Source organism: Pseudophryne corroboree, unplaced genomic scaffold (genome assembly GCF_028390025.1).
Source record: "Pseudophryne corroboree isolate aPseCor3 unplaced genomic scaffold, aPseCor3.hap2 scaffold_423, whole genome shotgun sequence".
Lineage (NCBI taxonomy): Eukaryota > Metazoa > Chordata > Amphibia > Anura > Myobatrachidae > Pseudophryne > Pseudophryne corroboree.
Window position 1 is genome coordinate 43,162 of NW_026970056.1, and position 19,741 is coordinate 62,902.

Consider the following 19,741-nt stretch of genomic DNA (forward strand, 5'->3'; position numbering starts at 1 on the left):
TGTGTTCTCCCTGCAGTTGTTGTCCCCAGATGAGAGTTCCCTTGTGCTGCCTCAGTTGAATCTCCTTTACTTGACAGAGATGTGCCTGAGCAGCGGCCCTCCCCAGCCCTATCCCAAATCATACTTATTTTGCATAGGAGATAACATGGTCATGAAGATTGTTCTCCCAGGGTTAGGTTCATTCATTGCATTCTGGGTATGCTGACCTCTGTGATTTCCCCAAATGTGGGAAACTCAACTGCATTATTTGTGGTAGTGGGGGACTGTGTTTGTGCTTTCCTCTGGTCAGCTCTGGTAAAAGTCAGATTTCTTTGTCTCAGATCTTCCTCTAGCCTTGTTCTTCTTTCAAGAGTTCCCTTGTGCTGCCTCAGTTGGATCTCCTTCACTTGACAGGGGGGTGCCCGAGCAGCGACCCTCCCCAGCTCTAGCCCAACTCCTACTTACCTGCCAGGTTAGATACTATGATCATGAAGTTGCTTCTCCCAGGGCAAGGCTCACCCATTGCACTCTGGGTGTGCTGCCCCTGCGATTTCCCCAAATGTGGGAAACTTGACTGCATAATTTGTGTTTCCCCTAGTCGGCTCTCATATAATTCAGATCTCTTTGTCTCAGGTCTCTCTCCAGCCTAGTTTGCTGTCTGTTTCCACTTCTTTTTTCTTGAGCCCCTCCCTTCTACACCCTTGTGCACTATCCTGACTTCTCCTCCTGTCTGCTTACTTTGTGCCTTCCGATGCACAATGCAAACTACAGGTAGTGCTGCAGGGCCCACACCCTTTTACTTGCCTTACAGAGCAGCTCTGGAGCTGTTACAGTGCCAAGCTGCTGAAAGAAATCAGCTTGAATGCTTCAGGGGCTGGGGCATGGCCAACATGAGCCCCACACCGAAGGAGGGTGGGGGTGTTTAATGCGAACTAAGGGTCATCCAAGCGCCGCAAAAGGCCGCCATGCCCTGCATACCCCTTTTCTCTTTTCATATGCAGATGAGGGTTCCAGCCAACTTTGGCCCACTGCTTGGATGACATCACTGTATGCAAATCCGTCTTCTGCAGACCTTCCCCCAGGAATGCTTGAACTAGTTGTTGCATTTGGTTTGTTGTTTGGGGGTGCTTCAGTATTAGGCAGCCTTCTGCCCTCCCATGTTCATCTGAAAATATGTGTTCTCCCGGCAGTTGTTGTCCCCAGATGAGAGTTCCTTTGTGCTGCCTCAGTTGAATCTCCTTTACTTGACAGAGATGTGCCTGAGCAGCGGCCCTCCCCAGCCCTTTCCCAAATCATACTTATTTTGCATAGGAGATACCATGGTCATAAAGATTGTTCTCCCAGGGTGAGGTTCATTCATTGCATTCTGGGTATGCTGACCCCTGTGATTTCCCCAAATGTGGGAAACTCAACTGCATTATTTGTGGTAGTGGGGGACTGTGTTTGTGTTTTCCTCTGGTCAGCTCTGGTAAAAGTCAGATTTCTTTGTCTCAGATCTTCCTCTAGCCTTGTTCTTCTTTCGAGAGTTCCATTGTGCTGCCTCAGTTTGATCTCCTTCACTTGACAGGGGGGTACCCAAGCAGCGACCCTCCCCAGCTCAAGCCCAACTCCTACATACCTGCCAGGTGAGATACTATGATCATGAAGGTGCTTCTCCCAGGGCAAGGCTCACCCATTGCACTCTGGGTGTGCTGCTCCTGCGATTTCCCCAAATGTGGGAAACTTGACTGCATAATTTGTGTTTCCCCTGGTCGGCTCTCGTATAATTCAGATCTCTTTGTCTCAGGTCTCTCTCCAGCCTAGTTTGCTGTCTGTTTCCACTTCTCTTTTCTTGAGCCGCTGCCTTCTATGCCCTTGTGCACTCTCCTGACTTCTCCTGTCTGCTTACTTTGTGCCTTCCAACGCACAATGCAAACTACAGGTAGTGCTGCAGGGCCCACACCCTTTTACTTGCCTTTCAGAGCAGCTCTGGAGCTGTTACAGTGCCCAGCTGCTGCAAGAAATCAGCTTGAATGCTTCAGGGGCTGGGGCATAGCCAACATGAGCCCCACACCGACGGAGGGTGGAGGTGTTTAATGCGAACTAAGGGTCATCCAAGCGCCGCAAAAGGCCGCCATGCCCTGCATACCCCTTTTCTCTTTTCATATGCAGATGAGGGTTCCAGCCAACTTTGGCCCACTGCTTGGATGACATCACCGTATGCAAATCCGTCTTCTGCAGACCTTTTCCCAGGAATGCTTGTACTAGTTGTTGCATTTGGTTTGTTGTTTGGGGGTGCTTCAGTATTAGGCAGCCTTCTGCTCTCCCATGTTCATCTGAAAATATGTGTTCTCCCTGCAGTTGTTGTCCCCAGATGAGAGTTCCCTTGTGCTGCCTCAGTTGAATCTCCTTTACTTGACAGAGATGTGCCTGAGCAGCGGCCCTCCCCAGCCCTATCCCAAATCATACTTATTTTGCATAGGAGATACCATTGTCATGAAGATTGTTCTCCCAGGGTGAGGTTCATTCATTGCATTCTGGGTATGCTGACCCCTGTGATTTCCCCAAATGTGGGAAACTCGACTGCATTATTTGTGGTAGTGGGGGACTGTGTTTGTGCTTTCCTCTGGTCAGCTCTGGTAAAAGTCAGATTTCTTTGTCTCAGATCTTCCTCTAGCCTTGTTCTTTTTTCGAGAGTTTCCTTGTGCTGCCTCAGTTGGAGCTCCTTCACTTGACAGGGGGGTGCCCGAACAGCGACCCTCCCCAGCTCTAGCCCAACTCCTACTTACCTGCCAGGTGAGATACTATGATCAGGAAGGTGCTTCTCCCAGGGCAAGGCTCACCCAATGCACTCTGGGTGTGCTGCTCCTACGATTTCCCCAAATGTGGGACACTTGATTACATAATTTGTGTTTCCTCTGGTCGGCTCTCGTATAATTCAGATCTCTTTGTCTCAGGTCTCTCTCCAGCCTAGTTTGCTGTCTGTTTCCACTTCTCTTTTCTTGAGCCGCTCCCTTCTATGCCCTTGTGCACTATCCTGACTTCTCCCGTCTGCTTACTTTGTGCCTTCCAAAGCACAATGCAAACTACAGGTAGTGCTGCAGGGCCCACACCCTTTTACTTGCTTTACAGAGCAGCTCTGGAGCTGTTACAGTGCCCAGCTGCTGCAAGAAATCAGCTTGAATGCTTCAGGGGCTGGGGCATAGCCAACATGAGCCCCACACCGAAGGAAGGTGGAGGTGTTTAATGCGAACTAGGGGTCATCCAAGCGCCGCAAAAGGCCGCCATGCCCTGCACACCCCATTTTTATTTTCATATGCAGACGAGGGTTGAAGCCAACTTTGACCCACTGCTTGGATGACATCACCATATGCAAATCCATCTGCTGCAGGCCTTCCCCCAGGAATGCTTGCACTAGTAGTTGCATTTGGTTTGTTGTTTGGGGGTGCTTCAGTATTAGGCAGCCTTCTGCCCTCCCATGTTCATCTGAAAATATGTGTTCTCCCTGCAGTTGTTGTCCCCAGATGAGAGTTCCCTTGTGTTGCCTCAGTTGAATCTCCTTTACTTGACAGAGATGTGCCTGAGCAGCGGCCCTCCCCAGCCCTATCCCAAATCATACTTATTTTGCATAGGAGATACCATGGTCATGAAGATTGTTCTCCCAGGGTGAGGTTCATTCATTGCACTCTGGGTATGCTGACCCCTGTGATTTCCCCAAATGTGGGAAACTCGACTGCATTATTTGTGGTAGTGGGGGACTGTGTTTGTGCTTTCCTCTGGTCAGCTCTGGTAAAAGTCAGATTTCTTTGTCTCAGATCTTCCTCTAGCCTTGTTCTTCTTTCGAGAGTTCCCTTGTGCTGCCTCAGTTGGATCTCCTTCACTTGACAGGGGGTGCCCGAGCAGCAATCCTCCACAGCTCTAGCCCAACTCCTACTTACCTGCCAGGTGAGATACTATGATCTTCACTGTTAGGGCAATCAGGATGTGGAATTCCCTGCCAGAAAAGGTGGTAATGGCGGACTCTGTAATTGGATTTAAAAAAGGAATGGATACATTTCTGAATGAAAAAGCTATCCAAGGTTATAATACTTAAAATATCAACATGGTTAATCCGGGGGTAACATGAGTTATAGTAGTTAACTAGTCATAAAACATTATTCAGCAAGTATGTAGAATCATCACAACTTAAAACAGGTTGAACACGATGGGCAATTTGCCTCTATTCAACCTCAAAAACTATGTTACTATATGTTACTATATTACTATGTTACTGTAGTATACAGAACACCACAATGTAATGAGCAGTGATAGTGAGCACTGATGAGGATACTAGAACTGACACTGAGCAGCAAGATGCAGCACTGGACTATTAGTAATGTACTGTAGTATGCTGAGCACCACAATGCAGCACAAGACAATGAGCAGTGATACTGAGCACTGATGAGGATACTACTGAGAACTGACACTGAGCAGGAGAGACACACTACTAGTATTACTGAGCAGCAATAAGTAACCACTGATACTGAGCACTGATATTGAGATTTCCACTGAGAGAACATAGCCACGTCCTCTCCGCTCTCTCTTCAATGCACGAGTAAAAATGGCGGCAACGCGCAGCTCTTTATATGGAATCCGAATCTCGCGAGAATCCGACAGCGGGATGATGACATTTTCCCTTGTTCAGGTTTTCCGAGTCAGGCGGGAACAACCGAGCCTGCCTCGGACCAGTGTAAACCACGTGGAGTTCGTCGGGAATTCGGTTCTCGGAGAACCGAACCCGCTCCTCTCTACCTTATACCCATCAATTTTTTTATTTTCAATCTAAGCCCCTGCAGTTTTCTGTAAGCATCTGCTTCGCTATGATGATCAACAAGTCACAAGGGCAAACACTCAGGGCTTGAGGCGTAGATCTTAGGACCAGCTGCTACAAGCATGGCAGAGGTGTCACTATCACTGGTGACACCCAGAGAGGTGGCGAGGGAGATTGTAATGCAGTGCGTGCAGATAAGCAGTGCAATGGTAAAAAGGAGGCATGGTTTCATAGGTAGGGGCGTGGCCTGGTGGCCTGAATCTACATTTTGTTGCTCCGGGTGTCCCGGGGGTTGGGGGCTGCACCCGGGGACTAGTGTGTGTGCGGTGCTGGCTCCTGCACAGTGACAGTGCATGGCCACCGAGCATGACGCCTCCATTCTTGACCATGCTGTAATTGCAGTCGCACTGCAGTTCAGCGTGATCATATAAAATGGTGTAGCCTCCTGCTGGTGCAGACTGTATGTGCGCGCAGGAAGCCGCCACCATTTTTGTGATCACAGCGGCTGAATGTGATGTCATACAGCCGCTGTGACCACGCCCCCTGTGTCTCCTCCGTTGCAGACCCCATTTTGAAGCCTTGCCCCCGCACCGCTCCATCCCTGACTTGGAAATGGAGTGTTGCTGACCCCCCTCTCCCCCCCCCCCCCCGCCCCGATTGACAGGCAGAGGCGATCGCATTCTCTGCGGGGTGCCGCAGAAAATGCAGGCACATGCGTATGCTCTTAGCAATTTTTGCAGTTGGATCGCTTATTGTGATTGCAATCCAACCTGAATCAGGCCCTATTACCTATCACAATGCGCTGCGGGCAGTACAAAATTGGGTTAATATAGGAGTAAAACTCCCAGACCTGTGCTCCTTAACTGTACCTGGTGGCTAGTGGAGCGGCTGCCCAGTAATCAGTGTCCACGCCAGTGCGCACACGGTCCACCCCCTACGGCCACGCTCCCCTTCATCAGCGGCCTCGTGATCCGGAAGGGCGGTGTGTGTGTGACTGACCTTAGGAAGAAACTGGAGCCTCCGCTGCAGTGACCCAGCAACCAGGGCACGGGAGTATACAGCGCCGCTGGGAGTGATGAAGCTGCAGTAAAGATGTCTATTAGACCTAGCCTGCTGCAGCCCTTGTAGATTCTCATAAAACAAGTTCTTCTTTTCTTGTCAAAATTAATAGCTAAGAATAGGCTGCTTGAGGCAGGCCCCTGTTAAGAGGCCTGCTACTGAAGGCACCAACTACAAACTGAGCTCCCTGTTCATGGAAGCGGGGTTATAGAGGAGAATGCACTGAGCATCTTGGGAACAGTCAAAAGCTTTGAGCCGGTTGGTGCCTCAGATCAAGATCCTACTCTACACCCCAATGTGAATCCTTGTGGAGTCCAGTGTACCCCACAGAAGAAATTAATGTGTCACACCCATTGGCAGCAACCTTAGAATAGCTGCTGACGGGCACAATTGAGAAAGGAAGGGGGGGGGGGGACATTTGAATCCAGCACATAGATGCAATTCAAATATGTAATTTGTACCTTCCTATTTTAAAATATAATGGATGAACCTCACCCTGTGAGAACAATCTTCATGATCAAGAGATCTCATATGCAAAATAAGTAAGAGTTGGGATAGGGCTGGGGAGGGTGGCTGCTCGGGCAGCCCCTCCCCCATCAAGTTAAGGAGATTCAACTGAGGACGCACAAGGGAACTCTCGTCTGGGGACAACAACTGCAGGGAGACCACATCTGTTCAGATGAACATGGGAGGGTGGAAGGCTGCCTAATATTGAAGCACCATCAAATATCAAACCATATGCAACAACTAGTACAAGCATTCCAGGGGGAAGGTCTGCAGAAGACGGATTTGCATACGGTGATGTCATCCAAGCAGTGGTCCAAAGTTGGCTGGAACCCTCATCTGCATATGAAAAGAGAAAAGGGGCATGCAGGGCATGGCGGCCTTTTGCGGTGCTTGGATGACCCCTAGTTCGCATTAAACACCCCCACCCTCCTTTGGTGTGGGGCTCATGTTGGCCATGCCCCATCCCCTGAAGCATTCAAGCTGATTTCTTGCAGCAGCTGGGCACTGTAACAGCTCCAGAGCTGTTCTGTAAGGCAAGTAAAAGGGTGTGGGCCCTGCAGCACCACCTGTAGTTCGCATTGTGCGTTGGAAGGCACAAAGTAAGCAGACGGGAGGAGAAGTCAGGATAGTGCGCAAGGGCATCCTTTTCTCTTAGTCCGTAGAGGATGCTGGGGTCACATTAAGAACCATGGGGTATAGACGGGATCCGCAAGAGACATGGGCACTTTAAGACTTTCAAAGGGTGTGAACTGGCTCCTCCCTCTATGCCCCTCCTCCAGACTCCAGTTATAGGAACTGAGCCCAGGGAGACGGACATTTCGAGGAAAGGATTTATTGTTAAACTAAGGTGAGCATCTTACCAGCTCACACCTTAAGCATGCCGCAGAACGTGGCATTCAACAGAACACAAGCCAACGGCATGAACAATTGCAGCAAAAAGCTGACCAGAACCATAACACAACATGTGTATAACCACAAGTAATAACTGCAGACACAGTATGGACTGGGACGGGTGCCCAGCATCCTCTACGGACTAAGAGAAAAGGATTTACCGGTAGGTATTAAAATCCTATTTTCTCATACGACCTAGAGGATGCTGGGGTCACATTAAGAACCATGGGGTTATACCAAAGCTCTTGAACGGGTGGGAGAGTGCGTACGACTCTGCAGCACCGAATGACCCAACTTGAGGTTATCATCAGCCAAGGTATCAAACTTGTAAAACTTAGAAAAAGTGTTTACTAAATAGCTGCTCGGCAAAATTGCAATGCCGAGACTCCCCGACCAGCTGCCCAGGATGAACCCACCTTTCTAGTAGAATGGGTCTTCACCTATTTCAGTAACGGCAATCCTGCCGTGGAATGAGCATGCTGAATCTTACCACAGATCCAGCGCATAATGGTCTACATGGAAGCAGGACACCCAATCCTGTTGGGAGCATACAGGACAAACAGAGCCTCTGTTTTCCTAATCTGAACCGTTCTGGTGACATAAATTTTCAAAGTTCTGACCACAGCCAGAGACTTTGACTCAACGAAGGTGTCAGTGGCCAAAGGCACCATGTGGAAAGATGAACCACCTTCGGCAGAAATTGTTGACGTGTCCTCAATTCTGCTCTATCTTCATGAAAGATCAAATAAAGGCTCTTGTGATACTGCATGGTTTGTACTGTTTTCCATGTGCTCCCAGATCTTTCAAGCAAGTAGCATGGTCAAGAAAGTTCTGTTTGAAAAGTAACAACATTTACTGTCATTGTTATAGAATTTGGGAGAAAAAACAAGAAGAAATCTGCACTGTTGACGCACTGGACAGAATGAATGAATCATAAAATATAACCTTTATTAAGTATGTATTAAAATTGGATAAATATTAATATTATTATCCCAAACTGCAGTGAAACATAAAGGTTAAAATCACAGAACTAACATACATGTGCATAAGAAGAATAAAGAGATGTGAAAAAAAGGTTTAAAAAGCGTGTCCATGTGTGATTATTTTTGAAGGCACAACCCTGGCGGGGTTGTTTATATAGATATATATGTTGCTAATAATCACTTTCTAGCGTAATGTTATTAAATAGCTGTTAGTATCTATGTCGTCAGGTACCACTGGGTCGTATCCTATATACTCCCTTCACTCAATAGGGGTTACCTCCCGGGAAGCCATCCCCATTGGCGAATTTGTGGGGGTGATTGAGTTTAACCGGTAAGCTAACCTCCAATTTGTGGGGTGCTTAGGTAGATGGGGATCACTTATTTCTCTGTGTCCCCTAAGACTATATTCCTAAATTCAATACCATAGGGGGATAGCTTTCTATATCGGATAAGGAATCACTTGATAGGGAAATCTCTATGCATCATGGAAAGATCATATTTATTAATATCCAAACTAAAAAAATGATGAATACCTTTAATTTAGCTGTTTAGATATAGTTAATTGGCGAGATATACCAACAGGTGCGGTTGCCTTAAGGAATATGGCAATTCCAATATAAATAGCAGCCCTCCTTCATATAATCAGCCAGATCTTATTAAATCTGGTCCAGATATAGCCGTTCAGATATACTTAATTGACAACATATATCAATCGGTGGGGTTGCCTTAAGGAATATAGCAATTCCAATTCTCATATAAATAGCAACCTTCCTTCATATATTCAGCCAGATCTTATTTAATCTGATCTAGGCGTAGGCAATAATGCTTTCCTTAGAGGTATAGCCACCTCAATTCTTATTAGGAAGCAAAGTGTCTGTCAGAATGGTTTATCCAATTCATCTAAGAAATAATATATTCCATGTGTCAGAGATTCATTACTCTCTATTTACACTGTTAAAGAGTTAATTCTTATTATGTTACAGTGTAATGAAATTATCATATAGGGAGATGTGGCAATTCCATGTGCTATATATATAATAACCCTTAGTGGTCCAGATTCCACAATGAGGAATTTTCTTATAAACCGCTGAAACACACAGCTGTTTGACTGACTTCCAAATATATCTATCTCACTTTGTAACAGTCTTATGATAGAGAAACTGTTACATATTCGGTCACTTAGTTATCTAAAGGTAAACAGACTCAGTGTGAGGGTAATATAATATATCAAATGCGCTGTCAATAATCGTGGTAACTGGTGTAATAATGTGGTATATTGAGTATGCTAGTAAGGCATATAACTGCTCTCCAGCCTTTAAGTGTTACCAATCAATTTGTTACACTGTAAAGGATTTATGGTGTCCTGTTAGGACATGCAGCTGCTAGGCTGACTCAAAGATTTATCCATTTGTAACAATTATGTAACAGTTATATACATGTTACTGGTATTACATAGAAATAGTATGACACAGGCCAGCAGTCCCATGTGTCTAGATTCCACAATAGGAGATTTTCTTTGTCTTATAAACTGCTGGAACACACAGCTGCTAGACTGACTTCAAATATATATATTACTTTGTAACAGTCTTATAGTAAAGAGACTGTTACACACTGTCATTTAGTTATCTCAAGGTTAGCAGATTCTGTGTGAGGATAGTGTTCTGTTAGAACATGCAGCTGCTAGGCTGACTCATAGAAAATGTATCCATTTGTAACAAATGACACATACAGCATTAAATTAATATCTATAGCAGCCCATGTGACATCTCTACTCTTATCATAATTGTCTGGTTATTGCCAATCTGGACAGCAGGAGTGATATATATTCACTAGTCCCAATATCCCATCATATAAATATACCCACACTGATATACTTTCTTATCAAGAGTTATTAGTAGCTATCTGTATGCACTTTAGACATTGTAATTGCTAAGTGACATCATATCTAGTGTATTCCTTTCTTATAGCTCAGCTTCTATTCCCTATTAGTGGAGACTAACAGCTAACATCATAATCATATATTTTTGTTTTATAACATTTCACATGAGTCAAATACACGAGGACACGCCGTGCCCTACACGCGTGTTTCACTGCATCTATGGCAACTTACATTAAAGCTAACAAGAAAGCACACTCGTTCTGTCTTTAAACAGATAAAAGAAACCCCAATAATATGGGGCATGCAAAAATTTAGATAAAACTCAGTTTTGCTCCTCTCCACGGAAATCTTTAGTAAAAGGCGAAAGATTTGTTCGTTCTGAAGAGAAACCAGAGCATGACCAAGATTCCACCTGTCGCCTGAGTGCCATGCCAGCAGTCCTCATTCAGCTCAAAGTGAGCACCCAATATGAAAGAAAGAAAGCAGATTTCTCACCAGGCTTCCCCTTGCTATAAGCATGGTTTGTACTCTTTTCCATGTGCTCCCAGATCTTTCAAGCAATTAGTATGGTCAAGAAAGTTCTGCTTGAAAAGAAACAGACATTTACTGTCATTGTTATACAAATAAACTTACATTAAAGCCAACAAGTAAGCTCACTCGTTCTGTCTTTAAACTGATAAAAGAAACCCCAATAATATGGGGCATGCAAAAATTGAGATAAAACTCAGTTTTGCTCCTCTCCACGGATAATCTTTAATAAAAGGCGAAAGATTTGTTCATTCTGAAGAGAAACCAGAGCATGACCAAGATTCCACCTGTCGCCTGAGTGCCATGCCAGCAGTCCTCATTCAGATCAAAGTGAGCGCCCAATTTGAAAGAAAGCAGATTTCTCACCTGGCTTCTCCTTGCTATAAGCATGGTTTGTACTGTATTCCATGTGCTCCCAGATCTTTCAAGCAAGTAGCATGGTCAAGAAAGTTCTGTTTGAAAAGAAACAAACATTTACTGTAATTTCTATGCAAATTAGCTTTCATTAAAGCACACTCATTCTATCTTTAAACCGATAAAAGAAACCCCAAAAAGATGGGGCATGCAAAAATTGAGGTAAAACTCAGTTTTGCTCCTCTCCACGGAAATCTTTAGTAAAAGGCGAAAGATTTGTTCGTTCTGAAGAGAAACCAGAGCATGACCAAGATTTTCATCTGAAAATATGTGTTCTCCCTGCAGTTGTTGTCCCCAGATGAGAGTTCCCTTGTGCTGCCTCAGTTGAATCTCCTTTACTTGACAGAGATGTGCCTGAGCAGCGGCCCTCCCCAGCCCTATCCCAAATCATACTTATTTTGCATAGGAGATACCATGGTCATGAAGATTGTTCTCCCAGGGTGAGGTTCATTCATTGCATTCTGGGTATGCTGACCCCTGTGATTTCCCCAAATGTGGGAAACTCGACTGCATTATTTGTGGTAGTGGGGGACTGTGTTTGTGCTTTCCTCTGGTCAGCTCTGGTAAAAGTCAGATTTCTTTGTCTCAGATCTTCCTCTAGCCTTGTTCTTCTTTCGAGAGTTCCCTTGTGCTGCCTCAGTTGGATCTCCTTCACTTGACAGGGGGTGCCCGAGCAGCAATCCTCCACAGCTCTAGCCCAACTCCTACTTACCTGCCAGGTGAGATACTATGATCTTCACTGTTAGGGCAATCAGGATGTGGAATTCCCTGCCAGGGAAGGTGGTAATGGCGGACTCTGTAATTGGATTTAAAAAAGGAATGGATACATTTCTGAATGAAAAAGCTATCCAAGGTTATAATACTTAAAATATCAACATGGTTAATCCGGGGGTAACATGAGTTATAGTAGCTAACTTGTCATAAAACATTATTCAGCAAGTATGTAGAATCATCACAACTTAAAACAGGTTGAACACGATGGGCAATTTGCCTCTATTCAACCTCAAAAACTATGTTACTATATTACTATGTTACTGTAGTATACAGAAAACCAAAATGCAATGAACAGTGATAGTGAGCACTGATGAGGATACTAGAACTGACACTGAGCAGCAAGATGCAGCACTGGACTATTAGTAATGTACTGTAGTATGCTGAGCACCACAATGCAGCACAAGACAATGAGCAGTGATCTGAGCACTGATGAGGATACTACTGAGAACTGACACTGAGCAGGAGAGACACACTACTAGTATTACTGAGCAGCAATAAGTAACCACTGATACTGAGCACTGCTATTGAGATTTCCACTGAGAGAACATAGCCACGTCCATTCCGCTCTCTCTTCAATGCACGAGTAAAAATGGCGGCAACGCGCAGCTCTTTATATGGAATCCGAATCTCGCGAGAATCCGACAGCGGGATGATGACATTTTCCCTTGTTCAGGTTTTCCGAGTCAGGCGGGAACAACCGAGCCTGCCTCGGACCAGTGTAAACCACGTGGAGTTCGTGGGGAATTCGGTTCTCGGAGAACCGAACCCGCTCCTCTCTACCTTATACCCATCAATTTTTTTATTTTCAATCTAAGCCCCTGCAGTTTTCTGTAAGCATCTGCTTCGCTATGATGATCAACAAGTCACAAGGGCAAACACTCAGGGCTTGAGGCGTAGATCTTAGGACCAGCTGCTACAAGCATGGCAGAGGTGTCACTATTACTGGTGACACCCAGAGAGGTGGCGAGGGAGATTGTAATGCAGTGCGCGCAGATAAGCAGCGCAATGGTAAAAAGGAGGCATGGTTTCATAGGTAGGGACGTGGCCTGGTGGCCTGAATCTACATTTTGTTGCTCCGGGTGTCCCGGGGGTTGGGGACTGCACCCGGGGACTAGTGTGTGAGCGGTGCTGGCTCCTGCACAGTGAAAAGGCATGGCCACCCAGCATGACGCCTCCCTTCTTGACCATGCTGTAATTGCAGTCGCACTGCAGTTCAGCGTGATCATAAAAAATGGTGTAGCCTCCTGCTGGTGCAGACTGTATGTGCGCGCAGGAAGCCGCCACCATTTTTGTGATCACAGCGGCTGAATGTGATGTCATACAGCCGCTGTGACCACGCCCCCTGTGTCTCCTCCATTGCAGACCCCATTTTGAAGCCTTGCACCCGCACCGCTCCATCCCTCACTTGGAAATGGAGTGTTGCTGACCCACCTATCCCCCCCCCCCGCCCCGATTGACAGGCAGAGGCGATCGCATTCTCTGCGGGGTGCCGCAGAAAATGCAGGCACATGCGTATGCTCTTAGCAATTTTTGCAGTTGGATCGCTTATTGTGATTGCAATCCAACCTGAATCAGGCCCTATTACCTATCACAATGCGCTGCGGGCAGTACAAAATTGGGTTAATATAGGAGAAAAACCCCCAGACCTGTGCTCCTTAACTGTACCTGGTGGCTAGTGGAGCGGCTGCCCAGTAATCAGTGTCCACGCCAGTGCGCACACGGTCCATCCCCTACGGCCACGCTCCCCTTCAACAGCGGCCTCGTGATCCGGAAGGGTGGTGTGTGTGTGACTGACCTTAGGATGAAACCGGAGCCTCCGCTGCAGTGACCCAGCAACCAGGGCACGGGAGTATACAGCGTCGCTGGGAGTGATGAAGCTGCAGTAAAGATGTCTATTAGACCTAGCCTGCTGCAGCCCTTGTAGATTCTCATAAAACAAGTTCTTCTTTTCTTGTCAAAATTTATAGCTAAGAATAGGCTGCCTGAGGCAGGCCCCTGTTAAGTGGCCTGCTACTGAAGGCACCAACTACAAACTGAGCTCCCTGTTCATGGAAGCGGGGTTATAGAGGAGAATGCACTGAGCATCTTGGGAACAGTCAAAAGCTTTGAGCCGGTTGGTGCCTCAGATCAAGATCCTACTCTACACCCCAATGTGAATCCTTGTGGAGTCCAGTGTACCCCACAGAAGAAATTAATGTGTCACACCCATTGGCAGCAACCTTAGAATAGCTGCTGACGGGCACAATTGAGAATGGAAGGGGGGGGGGGACATTTGAATCCAGCACATAAATGCAATTCAAATATGTAATTTGTACCTTCCTATTTTAAAATATAATGGATGAACCTCACCCTGTGAGAACAATCTTCATGATCAAGAAATCTCATATGCAAAATAAGTATGAGTTGGGATAGGGCTGGGGAGGGTGTCTGCTCTGGCAGCCCCTCCCCCGTCAAGTTAAGGAGATTCAACTGAGGAAGCACAAGGGAACTCTCGTCTGGGGACAACAACTGCAGGGAGACCACATCTTTTCAGATGAACATGGGAGGGCGGAAGGCTGCCTAATACTGAAGCACCATCAAATATCAAACCATATGCAACATCTAGTACAAGCATTCCTGGGGGAAGGTCTGCAGCAGACGGATTTGCATACAGTGATGTTATCCAAGCAGTGGGCCAAAGTTGGCTGGAACCCTCATCTGCATATGAAAAGAGAAAAGGGGCGTGCAGGGCATGGCGGCCTTTTGCAGTGCTTGGATGACCCCTAGTTCTCATTAAACACCCCCACCCTCCTTTGGTGTGGGGCTCATGTTGGCCATGCCCCATCCCCTGAAGCATTCAAGCTGATTTCTTGCAGCAGCTGGGCACTGTAACAGCTCCAGAGCTGTTCTGTAAGGCAAGTAAAAGGGTGTGGGCCCTGCAGCACCACCTGTAGTTCGCATTGTGCGTTGGAAGGCACAAAGTAAGCAGACGGGAGGAGAAGTCAGGATAGTGCGCAAGGGCATCCTTTTCTCTTAGTCCGTAGAGGATGCTGGGGTCACATTAAGAACCATGGGGTATAGACGGGATCCGCAAGAGACATGGGCACTTTAAGACTATCAAAGGGTGTGAACTGGCTCCTCCCTCTATGCCCCTCCTCCAGACTCCAGTTATAGGAACTGTGCCCAGGGAGACGGACATTTCGAGGAAAGGATTTATTGTTAAACTAAGGTGAGCATCTTACCAGCTCACACCTTAAGCATGCCGCAGAACGTGGCATTCAACAGAACACAAGCCAACGGCATGAACAATTGCAGCGTGGCCTAAGTAAAAGGGGGTGTGACTTCGCGGGAGGACCCGCGATCGCGAGTCACGCCCCCGTTTTCGGCACTGAGGGGGCATGCCCAGTGCTCTGTGAGCCGCTGGCATGCCACCTCTCCCTCTGACTTCAGTGAATAGACGCTGTGCGCATGCGCACAGCGTCTATTCACCGCTGCTCTGCTAAGCAGGGCAGCGACAGACAGAGCCTCCCAACTGTCCTCCCCACCGCGGGACACTGCGGCCCGCAGGTGGGACAGCGGGACAGTCCCCAAAAAACGGGACTGTCCCGCGAAAATCGGGACAGTTGGGAGGTATGATATGGGGCATGCAAAAATTGAGATAAAACTCAGTTTTGCTCCTCTCCACGGAAATCTTTAATAAAAGGCGAAATATTTGTTAGTTCTGAAGAGAAACCAGAGCATGACCAAGATTCCACCTGTCGCCTGAGTGCCATGCCAGCAGTTCTCATTCAGCTGAAAGTGAGCACCCAATTTGAATGAAAGAAAGCAGATTTCTCACCAGGCTTACCCTTGCTATAAACATGGTTTGTACTCTTTTCCATGTGCTCCCAGATCTTTCAAGCAATTAGTGTGGTCAAGAAAGTTCTGTTTGAAAAGAAACAAACATTTACTGTAATTTCTATGCAAATGAGCTTACATTAAAGCACACTCGTTCTATCTTTAAACAGATAAAATAAAACCCCAATAAGATGGGGCAAGGAAAAAATGAGATAAAACTCAGTTTTGCTCCTCTCCACGGAAATCTTTAGTAAAAGGCGAAAGATTTGTTCGTTCTGAAGAGAAACCAGAGCATGACCAAGATTCCACCTGTCGCCTGAGTGCCATGCCAGCAGTTCTTATTCAGCTCAAAGTGAGCACCCAATTTGAAAGAAAGAAAGCAGATTTCTCACCAGGCTTCCCCTAGCTATAAACATGGTTTGTATTTTTTTCCATGTGTTCCCAGATCTTTCAAGCAATTAGTATAGTCAAGAAAGTTCTGTTTGAAAAGAAACAAACATTTACTGTCATTTCTATGCAAATGAGCTTACATTAAAGCACACTCGTTCTATCTTTAAACCGATAAAATAAAACCCCAATAAGATGGGGCATGCAAAATTTGAGATAAAACTCAGTTTTGCTCCTCTCCACGGAAATCTTTAGTAAAAGGCGAAAGATTTGTTCGTTCTGAAGAGAAACCAGAGCATGACCAAGATTCCACCTGTCGCCTGAGTGCCATGCCAGCCAGGGCCGGCTCCAGGCCTACTAGCACCCTGAGCGAGAAAATGTAAAAGTGCCCCCCCCCCATGCGCGCGCCCTTGGAAAAGTGGGCGTGGCCTCTTGAAAAAGTGGGCGTGGTCTCGTCCCCCAGCAGTGCCAGCTACACATGACATGCCCTCCAGCAGTGCCAGCTACACGTGCTAGTGTTCACTTTTTAGGGCAGGTTGCTGATCACAGGGAGGGCACATTTTTAAGTTAGGTGGGCAAAATGATGTACATACTGTAATGCTTGTTGTTCCCATTTCCACACGCTAAAGCATGGACAGTGCGCGCCAAAGGCGCGCAGCAAAAATTTAGGGGAGTTACTTCGTGGGGAAGGTGCGTAGCCACATTATAGTGGCAATTCACATTACACCACACAGTAGTGCAGCTAATACACATTGCACCAGGTAGAACCTCCTATAAGAGCACGTTAGACACATTGCGCCAGGTAGAGCACTGAGACACACTGCCCAGCCACAGACGCCTAGCGGGAACACTACATGATATGCCCCCCAGCAGTGCCAGCTACACATGACATGCCCCCCAGCAGTGCCAGCTACACGTGACATGCCCCCCAGCAGTGCCAGCTACATAAATGGCCACACAGTTCCAGATGGATAAATGCCCCCACAGCGCAGATATGCCCCCACAGTGCCACATACATTAATGCCCTCACAGTGCAAGATATGCCCCCACAGTGCAAGAAATGTCCCCACAGTGCAAGAAATGCCCCCACAGTGCAAGAAATGCCCCCACGGTGCCAGATACATAAATGCCCCCACGGTGCCAGATACATAAATGCCCCCACGGTGCCAGATACATAAATGCCCCCACGGTGCCTGATACATAAATGCCCCCACGGTGCCAGATACATAAATGCCCCCACGGTGCCAGATACATAAATGCCCCCACGGTGCCAGATACATAAATGTCCCCACGGTGCCTGATACATAAATGCCCCCACGGTGCATGATACATAAATGCCCCCACGGTGCATGATACATAAATGCCCCCACGGTGCCTGATACATAAATGCCCCCACAGAGCCAGATAAATGCCCCCACAGTGCCAGATATGTCCCCACAGTGCCAGATATGCCCCCACAGTGCCAGATATGCCCCCACGGTGCCAGAAATGCCCCCACAGTGCCAGATAAATGCCCCCAGTGCCAGATAAATGCCCCCACAGTGCCAGATAAATGCCCCCACAGAGCCAGATAAATGCCCCCACAGTGCCAGAAATGCCCCCACAGTGCCAGAAATGCCCCCACAGTGCCAGATATGCCCCCACAGTGCCAGATATGCCCCCACAGTGCCAGATATGCCCCCACAGTGCCTGATATGTCCCCACAGTGCCAGAAATGCCCCCACAGTGCCAGAAATGCCCCCACAGTGCCAGATAAATGCCCCCACAGAGCCAGATAAATGCCCCCACAGAGCCAGATAAATGCCCCCACAGAGCCAGATAAATGCCCCCACAGTGCCAGAAATGCCCACACAGTGCCAGAAATGCCCCCACAGTGCCAGAAATGTCCCCACAGTGCCTGATATGCCCCCACAGGGCCAGATATGTCCCCACAGTGCCAAATATGCCCCCACAGAGCCAGATATGCAATGCCCCCACAGTGCCAGAAATGCCCCCACAGTGCCAGAAATGCCCCCCACAGAGCCAGAAATGCCCCCACAGTGCCAGAAATGCACCCACATAACCAAAAATGCCCCCTGTGTGCCAGAAATGCCCCCACAGTGCGGATCTCCCCCCCCCAAAAAAAAAAAATACCTGCGGCGCTGGGGAGGAGTACTGCTGTCCGCCTGTGTGGGAGCGCTGGCGGGCGGGCGGGAGGCCGGGCGAGTGAGCCTGAGCCTGGGTCCGGGCTGGCGGGCGGGTGGGCGGCCACTTGTGCAGGCGGGCTATGCGCGGCGCCGGCGTCTGATGTTAGATACCGGCGCCGCGCAGCGCGCATACACAGCGCGACCGCCAAATGCTGCAGCAGCACACACACAGGGCCGGCTCCAGCATCGAATATGGCGGCGCCAGCGCGTGGCGCCCATTAAGGGTGGCGCCCTGCGCGGCCGCTCTATTCGAACATGCCTAGAGCCGGCCCTGATGCCAGCAGTCCTCATTCAGCTCAAAGTGAGCACCCAATTTGAAAGAAAGAAAGCAGATTTCTCACCAGGCTTCCCCTTGCTATAAGCATGGTTTGTACTCTTTTCCATGTGCTCCCAGATCTTTCAAGCAATTAGTATGGTCAAGAAAGTTCTGCTTGAAAAGAAACAGACATTTACTGTCATTGTTATACAAATAAACTTACATTAAAGCTAACAAGAAAGCACACTCGTTCTGTCTTTAAACTGATAAAAGAAACCCCAATAATATGGGGCATGCAAAAATTGAGATAAAACTCAGTTTTGCTCCTCTCCACGGAAATCTTTAATAAAAGGCGAAATATTTGTTAGTTCTGAAGAGAAACCAGAGCATGACCAAGATTCCACCTGTCGCCTGAGTGCCATGCCAGCAGTCCTCATTCAGATCAAAGTGAGCGCCCAATTTAAAAGAAAGCAGATTTCTCACCTGGCTTCTCCTTGCTATAAGCATGGTTTGTACTGTATTCCATGTGCTCCCAGATCTTTCAAGCAAGTAGCATGGTCAAGAAAGTTCTGTTTGAAAAGAAACAAACATTTACTGTAATTTCTATGCAAATGAGCTTTCATTAAAGCACACTCATTCTATCTTTAAACCGATAAAAGAAACCCCAAAAAGATGGGGCATGCAAAAATTGAGGTAAAACTCAGTTTTGCTCCTCTCCACGGAAATCTTTAGTAAAAGGCGAAAGATTTGTTCGTTCTGAAGAGAAACCAGAGCATGACCAAGATTTTCATCTGAAAATATGTGTTCTCCCTGCAGTTGTTGTCCCCAGATGAGAGTTCCCTTGTGCTGCCTCAGTTGAATCTCCTTTACTTGACAGAGATGTGCCTGAGCAGCGGCCCTCCCCAGCCCTATCCCAAATCATACTTATTTTGCATAGGAGATACCATGGTCATGAAGATTGTTCTCCCAGGGTGAGGTTCATTCATTGCATTCTGGGTATGCTGACCCCTGTGATTTCCCCAAATGTGGGAAACTCGACTGCATTATTTGTGGTAGTGGGGGACTGTGTTTGTGCTTTCCTCTGGTCAGCTCTGGTAAAAGTCAGATTTCTTTGTCTCAGATCTTCCTCTAGCCTTGTTCTTCTTTCGAGAGTTCCCTTGTGCTGCCTCAGTTGGATCTCCTTCACTTGACAGGGGGTGCCCGAGCAGCAATCCTCCACAGCTCTAGCCCAACTCCTACTTACCTGCCAGGTGAGATACTATGATCTTCACTGTTAGGGCAATCAGGATGTGG

At 47.3% G+C, this 19,741-nt stretch overlaps 16 non-coding genes and 1 pseudogene across 16 annotated transcripts; 9 read left to right on the plus strand and 8 right to left on the minus strand.

The window, feature by feature from the left end:
• Nucleotides 1–120: 120 nt before the first annotated feature.
• On the plus strand, nucleotides 121–284 carry LOC135025535 (U1 spliceosomal RNA). The gene has a single exon (XR_010222271.1). It is a non-coding gene; the product is annotated as a U1 spliceosomal RNA (small nuclear RNA).
• Nucleotides 285–436: 152 nt separating this feature from the next.
• On the plus strand, nucleotides 437–571 carry LOC135025676 (U1 spliceosomal RNA; annotated as a pseudogene).
• A 702-nt stretch (nucleotides 572–1,273) lies between these two features.
• On the plus strand, nucleotides 1,274–1,437 carry LOC135025758 (U1 spliceosomal RNA). The gene has a single exon (XR_010222480.1). It is a non-coding gene; the product is annotated as a U1 spliceosomal RNA (small nuclear RNA).
• A 152-nt stretch (nucleotides 1,438–1,589) lies between these two features.
• LOC135025634 (U1 spliceosomal RNA) lies at nucleotides 1,590–1,752 on the plus strand. The gene has a single exon (XR_010222367.1). It is a non-coding gene; the product is annotated as a U1 spliceosomal RNA (small nuclear RNA).
• Nucleotides 1,753–2,423: 671 nt separating this feature from the next.
• On the plus strand, nucleotides 2,424–2,587 carry LOC135025768 (U1 spliceosomal RNA). Its single transcript, XR_010222490.1, has one exon. It is a non-coding gene; the product is annotated as a U1 spliceosomal RNA (small nuclear RNA).
• A 152-nt stretch (nucleotides 2,588–2,739) lies between these two features.
• On the plus strand, nucleotides 2,740–2,902 carry LOC135025680 (U1 spliceosomal RNA). Its single transcript, XR_010222406.1, has one exon. It is a non-coding gene; the product is annotated as a U1 spliceosomal RNA (small nuclear RNA).
• Nucleotides 2,903–3,573: 671 nt separating this feature from the next.
• Nucleotides 3,574–3,737, plus strand: LOC135025744 (U1 spliceosomal RNA). Its single transcript, XR_010222466.1, has one exon. It is a non-coding gene; the product is annotated as a U1 spliceosomal RNA (small nuclear RNA).
• Nucleotides 3,738–10,369: 6,632 nt separating this feature from the next.
• Nucleotides 10,370–10,485, minus strand: LOC135025699 (U5 spliceosomal RNA). The gene has a single exon (XR_010222421.1). It is a non-coding gene; the product is annotated as a U5 spliceosomal RNA (small nuclear RNA).
• Nucleotides 10,486–10,771: 286 nt separating this feature from the next.
• On the minus strand, nucleotides 10,772–10,888 carry LOC135025747 (U5 spliceosomal RNA). The gene has a single exon (XR_010222469.1). It is a non-coding gene; the product is annotated as a U5 spliceosomal RNA (small nuclear RNA).
• Nucleotides 10,889–11,158: 270 nt separating this feature from the next.
• LOC135025696 (U5 spliceosomal RNA) lies at nucleotides 11,159–11,274 on the minus strand. The gene has a single exon (XR_010222418.1). It is a non-coding gene; the product is annotated as a U5 spliceosomal RNA (small nuclear RNA).
• Nucleotides 11,275–11,418: 144 nt separating this feature from the next.
• Nucleotides 11,419–11,582, plus strand: LOC135025548 (U1 spliceosomal RNA). Its single transcript, XR_010222284.1, has one exon. It is a non-coding gene; the product is annotated as a U1 spliceosomal RNA (small nuclear RNA).
• A 3,828-nt stretch (nucleotides 11,583–15,410) lies between these two features.
• Nucleotides 15,411–15,523, minus strand: LOC135025755 (U5 spliceosomal RNA). The gene has a single exon (XR_010222477.1). It is a non-coding gene; the product is annotated as a U5 spliceosomal RNA (small nuclear RNA).
• Nucleotides 15,524–15,798: 275 nt separating this feature from the next.
• LOC135025721 (U5 spliceosomal RNA) lies at nucleotides 15,799–15,914 on the minus strand. The gene has a single exon (XR_010222443.1). It is a non-coding gene; the product is annotated as a U5 spliceosomal RNA (small nuclear RNA).
• Nucleotides 15,915–16,189: 275 nt separating this feature from the next.
• On the minus strand, nucleotides 16,190–16,305 carry LOC135025704 (U5 spliceosomal RNA). The gene has a single exon (XR_010222426.1). It is a non-coding gene; the product is annotated as a U5 spliceosomal RNA (small nuclear RNA).
• Nucleotides 16,306–18,722: 2,417 nt separating this feature from the next.
• Nucleotides 18,723–18,838, minus strand: LOC135025735 (U5 spliceosomal RNA). The gene has a single exon (XR_010222457.1). It is a non-coding gene; the product is annotated as a U5 spliceosomal RNA (small nuclear RNA).
• A 270-nt stretch (nucleotides 18,839–19,108) lies between these two features.
• LOC135025697 (U5 spliceosomal RNA) lies at nucleotides 19,109–19,224 on the minus strand. Its single transcript, XR_010222419.1, has one exon. It is a non-coding gene; the product is annotated as a U5 spliceosomal RNA (small nuclear RNA).
• Nucleotides 19,225–19,368: 144 nt separating this feature from the next.
• Nucleotides 19,369–19,532, plus strand: LOC135025559 (U1 spliceosomal RNA). Its single transcript, XR_010222295.1, has one exon. It is a non-coding gene; the product is annotated as a U1 spliceosomal RNA (small nuclear RNA).
• The last annotated feature ends 209 nt before the right edge of the window (nucleotides 19,533–19,741 follow it).